General features: G+C 40.9%; 1 protein-coding gene across 2 annotated transcripts in view; it reads right to left on the bottom strand.

Moving 5' to 3' along the window:
• Positions 1-1,771: 1,771 nt before the first annotated feature.
• Positions 1,772-6,000, bottom strand: part of ERC2 (ELKS/RAB6-interacting/CAST family member 2) — a 926,792-nt gene continuing 922,563 nt past the window's right edge. For both annotated transcript variants that reach the window (XR_016512310.1, XM_090282950.1), the window contains one exon: positions 1,772-2,013. The gene's annotated coding sequence lies outside the window, so the exon portion shown is untranslated. The remainder of the gene's footprint in view (positions 2,014-6,000) is intronic.

The following is a 6,000-nucleotide window of genomic DNA, read 5'->3' as shown; positions in this document are numbered from 1 at the left end:
TCCCTAGTGGATTTCCTACTTCCTACTTCAAGTCTTCAGTTGCAGAGTTTAGGTCAGAACTTGGCTGTAAGAGGCAGTGAGGACCTCCTCTGTGGGGACATCCAAACTGTTCATGGGGCCACATTTGTGACCTTGGTTTTCAGTGCAACACTGTGTCAAAATGCGCTAAATACATGTGCAAAGGACTCTGCTTGTTTTTCCAGTCAAGACCTAGATCCCGTTGATAGTTAAAGGACAAGCTTTTTAAACATGAATGTATTTGGATGGTTTACACAACACATAAGCTTTACAGAGCTCGCTGTACTTACAAGAAGAACAAAGCCAGAAGCAAGAAACCTGCTTGAATATATTACTCCTAATGCACCAAAGATGAACAGTGCAACTCACAGTTCCGTCTTTCCCGACAAATAAGATGTCTGTCTTTTAAATATCTCTATGGCTCACGGGAGAGGTCCAGTTAATTGCACCAACATTTTAAAAAGTAATAATAACAACTGAATTCAATGCAAGATTTCAGAAACATCTGTTTAGAATCCTTTCCACAGCAGCAAAGAGAGACAACTATATGTATTAAGGCCACTCATGCTTTAATTCACCATTTGCCCTTTAAAAATGCAGATTTTCATCTCCTACTTGCATACACGTGGAAGGGTTTCTTTCATTGACAAAAAAAAAAAAAAAAAAAAAAAAGGATCAATACAAGAGTTGCACATGTTTGCCAGACTCGGTCATGAGTTTTATGAAGTTATAACATTTTAATTTTTTTAATCTTCAGAGGAAGCAGTAGGAGTTTAATTCTCCTTAGTACCATGTCACTGTATGTAAAAGACCTCAAAATTTGGTCTCTTTTTCTGGCATGTGCTTTAAATAATGACTCTGTACCCACAAACATGTTGTGTAGAGCTATATACAGATACACAGCTTTTGTGATTATTTCTCATTCATCAATGTTTTCATGTTTGATGCTGAAAATGCTTTGGAATTCATGTTGAAGACATTTTTTAAAAATTGAGAAATGACCCTTCATTTACAGAAGATCTTCGCTCACACTGTTTGCACAGCATTCGGATCTTGAAATGTGAATGAGTCCCAGCTTCTTCATGGAGACCTGCAGTACGGGAATAGTAAGAGCCTGAGGCTTGGCCATACCCCAGCCATGGGGGTACATGGAACATGTGGAACAGAAATATGCAGTTGCCTCAGGCTTTTGCCACTCTCCAGTACAGAAACAGTGTTAATAAAATTATGAGTGATCAATTTAGATGTGCCACGCATTGTCAGAGACACACACCACGTTCTCATAAGGCGATTTCTTGGCAAGTATTAGTGGTTTAAAAAATTGATTTCATTTCCAACCTGGCCCAGAGGTTACTACTGGTTACACCACCAAAATGTGGATCTTTGAACAACAGATTAAAGAAATAGAGGAGGGTAAAGGCTCGCCATTTTTGGTGTTTTGGTTTCTTTGTCAAACACTCCATGCATCTTGATATACAAACACTGCCAACACCACTCACTCACAGCATTCATACTTTTTGATAATCTAATGCATTAGGAATGACCACAGAGACTGAACCAGCAGAAGAACTGGAGATGAAGCTATAATAGTTGTCTAACAGAAGCTGAATTCACAGTTAAAATCCCATGGAATTCAAAATTTAGCCAATGATGTTGAAGTAACATAAATAAAATGTTATCAAATAATAACATCCCAAAGAGATGATCCAATTTTAAGTGCCCAAATCCCAACTCTCTTACCCTACTCCCACCAAATGGAGGATCTATCACTTTTCTCCTGTGCCACATTCTTCCTTTTCAACCTATGGAACGACATGAGATGATGAAGGAAATATCAGGTAGAACAGAATCGTGCTCAGTAATGGAAGTGAGACTCCTCTTCAGTCCTGATGAGCATTCCAGGTGGTGATGGACGGTGATGTGAGCCACGCTGCAACAGATTATCAGAATATTGCTGCAGAGCTGCATTTTCCCTTTTGTCAGCCCTTCTGATAGCTGCAACAAGAAAGCACACCATTTAGCATCCCAGTAACTGGCAGTGATATTGGAGATAATCCTTGCAGAGGCTCCTCACCTCCCACCCCTGCAGCGACCCTCTACAACACTCTTGGTTGGGGCTGGTTGAGATTGGCTACGGGAGGAGGTAGCAAGGAGGAGAAAGCATATAGGAAGGATAAAGTGAACAGAAAGTTCAATATTGTCCTGCAAACACATCAGAGAAGGAGCCTTTTCAAAAGATGTCAAATATACTTCTCAGCTCTCTCCTGATATGGAAAAAGAAATTGAAAGGAAATATGCCCAAATGTTCCAGTGATTATTCCTATGTGATCAAATTATGTGTCATTTTTTTCTCTCCACGCTTTTCTACAATGAGTATGGTTTTTAAATTATTCTTTAACTTGACTTTATAGAAATTAGAGAGTTAAAGATGGTTAAGACACCAAAAATCTTGACATTCACTTACAAACCATGTGCAACAATTTATACAATACTGGATCCAGCAATTCCACATCTAGGTATATACCAGGAGAATGGAAAACAGGTACACCAATGTTCATAGCAGTAACCAGAAGCTAGAACTAATTTCTGAGCATCCACCAACAGATGGATGTATAAACAAAAAGTAGTATATACACACTATGGAATATTGTTCAGCCCCAGGAAGAAATAAATTTTTGACCCATGCTACAACATGAATGAACCTTGATGACATGTAAGTGAAATGAACTGGACGCCAAAGGACAAATACTGTATGATTACACTTACATAAAATATCTGGAATAGACCAAGTCATAGATGCAGAAAATAGATTAAAGGATACCAGGGGCCCCAGGGAGGGGGAATGAGGAGTTATTGCTGAGTGGGTACAGACTTTCTGTTTGGGGTTATAAATGATCTCACCTACAAGTAGAACCTAGTGAACAAAACAAACAATGAGCAAAATAGAACCAGAGGCATGGAAACTAGGAACAGACTGACAGTGACCAGAGGGGATGGGGAGGGGGATAATGGGGAAAGAAGGGGAAGGGTCTAGTCAAGAAACAAGTATAAAGGACCCACGGACATGGACAACAGGGTGGGGATTGACAGTGGGAGTGGGGGTGGGGTGGGTGGGGCCAGGGAGAGCAAGGGGGGAAAATTGGGACAAGTGTAATTGAACAACAATAAAATAAAATAATATATATAAAAAATGTTTTGGAAATGTACGCTTTAAGTTGGTTAAAATGGTAAATTATATGATTATTTTTTCACAATAAAAACATTAAAAAAAAGAATATTGACATATCCTTAAATAGAGCAAAATGAAACAAAGTTGGCTTTCATCACCCCATCCAAAGGCCTGTGTGTAACCTTAAGCCTAAACCTAAACGCAGCAGTTGTGCATTTGCATGTTTCATGCCCAGAGGGACAGGTACCCAGAGCATCTCAGGCTTTCTCACTGTCCGAAGGGGCCCTGAGTGTGGAATACAGCTGCAGCCTGGAAAGAAACAGTAGAATGGGTAAGAAGAGAGGACCATCCCACATCGACCTTTCAAATGATGACTATCTTCCCTGCTGATGCTCAACTTTGTGTGCCTGCATCATTATCATTCACATATGGCCTTTGAATACTTTGGGAGTTTCCGGGCATATGGCAATAGTGCAGCTATCTGGGGAATATGGCAGTGAGGGGAAAGATCAAACACATGCACACGTGTGAGCCATTTTTTATATACAGCCTGAGCTGTCTGATTTGGTGGTTGATACACAGCACTTCTCAAGCCACGCTGACTAATGAGCATGCCAAAGATCCCAGTGTCTGCTCAGGTAGGCCGTTATTTCAAGCCATCATTAAACAGTGCTAATGAAATATGTGGCTTGGATGAACTCTGCTAATTCATACTCTGAGGAGTTTGGTGTAACCCTTCTGGTTAAGAAACTTGAATCGGGGCAAAAAAATGACTTTTGCAGAGCCAGAAAGCTAGGGAGTTCCTAGAGCAGATCATATTACTCATTCCGGCACATAAAATCTCTGCAAACTTCGTATGAAAATTGTAAGTCAGAGCACGCTTTCTGCTTCATGAGCTGTGCATAGCTCTAATTCTTTTGTGTATTAAGCATTTCTTAATCATCCTTTTAAAAGGCTGACCAATATATTAAAAGGGCACATGATTAAAAAGTAAAGAGAAACCCAAAGTAGTACTAAAACACACCAGTTGTATTTTACTGACAGGGAAACGAGGGGAAAATAATTACACTGAATGTCCGATGTCCTTGATATTTTTCCAAGATAAAGTAGCAAAGAACAATCATTTATTCAGTTGAGAGAAAGATTTGCAGCTAGGCAACAGGTCACAAGGCAGTGCACTGTTTGAGGGTAAGGTTTACGCTCTGCCAAAGAGAAGACTCAAAAGTGTCACCACTCCTTTAATCAGACAATCCATTTGCAAGGAGCCCTAAATGCATTTGAGAGAAAAAAGCTCTAGGGACATAGCCAGCTCTTGGGAATGCAGATGATCCCTTTTTGAGGGGCAAACATATGTATGCTTTAAAAAAATTTAAAAATGAATCCTGGTTTTCAGCAATGAGCCACCCACCCACCGTGAGAGCATCTCTGGCCAGACCTCCCTCACCTGGATCATCACTGCAGGCCCAGACATCCTGTCTTACAGCACCCAACACCACATTCTCATCCGGCGCAGGCAACAGTGCTACTTCAATGATGGCAGCAACTTCATCTTGCATTCCATGTTTACAGCCTCATGTACAATTCCATTGCCCTCAGGATGGAGGGTGGACTGCTGAAAATGTGGGCCAGGCCCATCTGGCCCCTCTCTCTCCAGCAATATGCTCCACACTCCACCTCTGCTGAACTTGAATCTGCAGTCCTAACGCTTTCTTTTCTCCTCGCCTCACAGTCTTTTCTTTCTGTCTGATGTGCATTTACACCAACCCTTGACCTGATAGATTCCTACTTACTCATCAGTCGCAGTTTAGGTGTCATGTCTCCCTAGAAGCCTTTCCTGACCTCCCTGAGCATAGGATGTAGCACAGGAAGTCTCTCACATACTGCACTGTCCCCTTCTGGTGACTTGTCTAGACGTTTACTGTCCTATATGATAGCCACTGGCCGCATGTGGCTACTCAGCACTTGAAAGATGGCTAGTCCCAATTGAGATGTGCTGTAAGTGTAAAATACACAATGGATTTTGAAGATGTAGTATAAAATTAGTTTTTTAAATACTGAAGTTGAATGAATATAAATCAATATATGAAATTTTAGACTTAGTGTGAATATTATTTTTTATATCAATTTTATGTTAAAATAACATTTTGGGTATACTGGATCAAATTAAATATATTATTATAATTAATTGCACCTCTTTTTTATTCCTCTTTTTAATGTGGTTGTAGTTTTGTGGCTCCACATTACAGACATGGTTTGCATTATATTTCTATTGAACAACACTGGCCTAGGCTCTAGCCGGGCAGGGCAGGCCAGTCCTGCTCAGTTAGCGTCCCTGTGCTTTGCGTAGTTCATGGAATGGAACAAGTCGATTCCCTCAATCGTTCCCTAGGTATGAAATAGTACCTAGAGTAGGCAGAATCCAAAAGTCACACACACTCCACCCCTTCCCCCAAAATTTCCTGCTCTTATCTTTCGTATCTGGACTGTGAACCTCTCGTACCATGATCATGCCACCTTACAAATCTAATGAAGGTTACTAATCCCTTGACTCTAAGTTAATCAAAAGAAAGATGATCTAAGTGGACCTAATTTAATCACAGGAGCCCTTTAATAGCAGAGACTTTCTTCTTGCTGGTAGCAGAAGGGGAAGTGGGAGAATTTGAAACACTAGAGGGATATGCTGTGCTGAGATGGAGGGAGCCATGGGGCAAGGACCTGAGAGTATACTGCAGGATCTAAGGGCAGTTCCCAGCTGACAGCAAGCATGGGAACAGGACCTCAGTCCTACCACCACAAGGAACTGAATTCTGCCA

This window comes from Furipterus horrens, unplaced genomic scaffold, assembly GCF_987537825.1.
Source record: "Furipterus horrens unplaced genomic scaffold, mFurHor1.1.pri manual_scaffold_7, whole genome shotgun sequence".
Taxonomy (NCBI): Eukaryota; Metazoa; Chordata; class Mammalia; order Chiroptera; family Furipteridae; genus Furipterus; species Furipterus horrens.
This window is presented reverse-complemented; position numbering and strand designations above follow the sequence as displayed.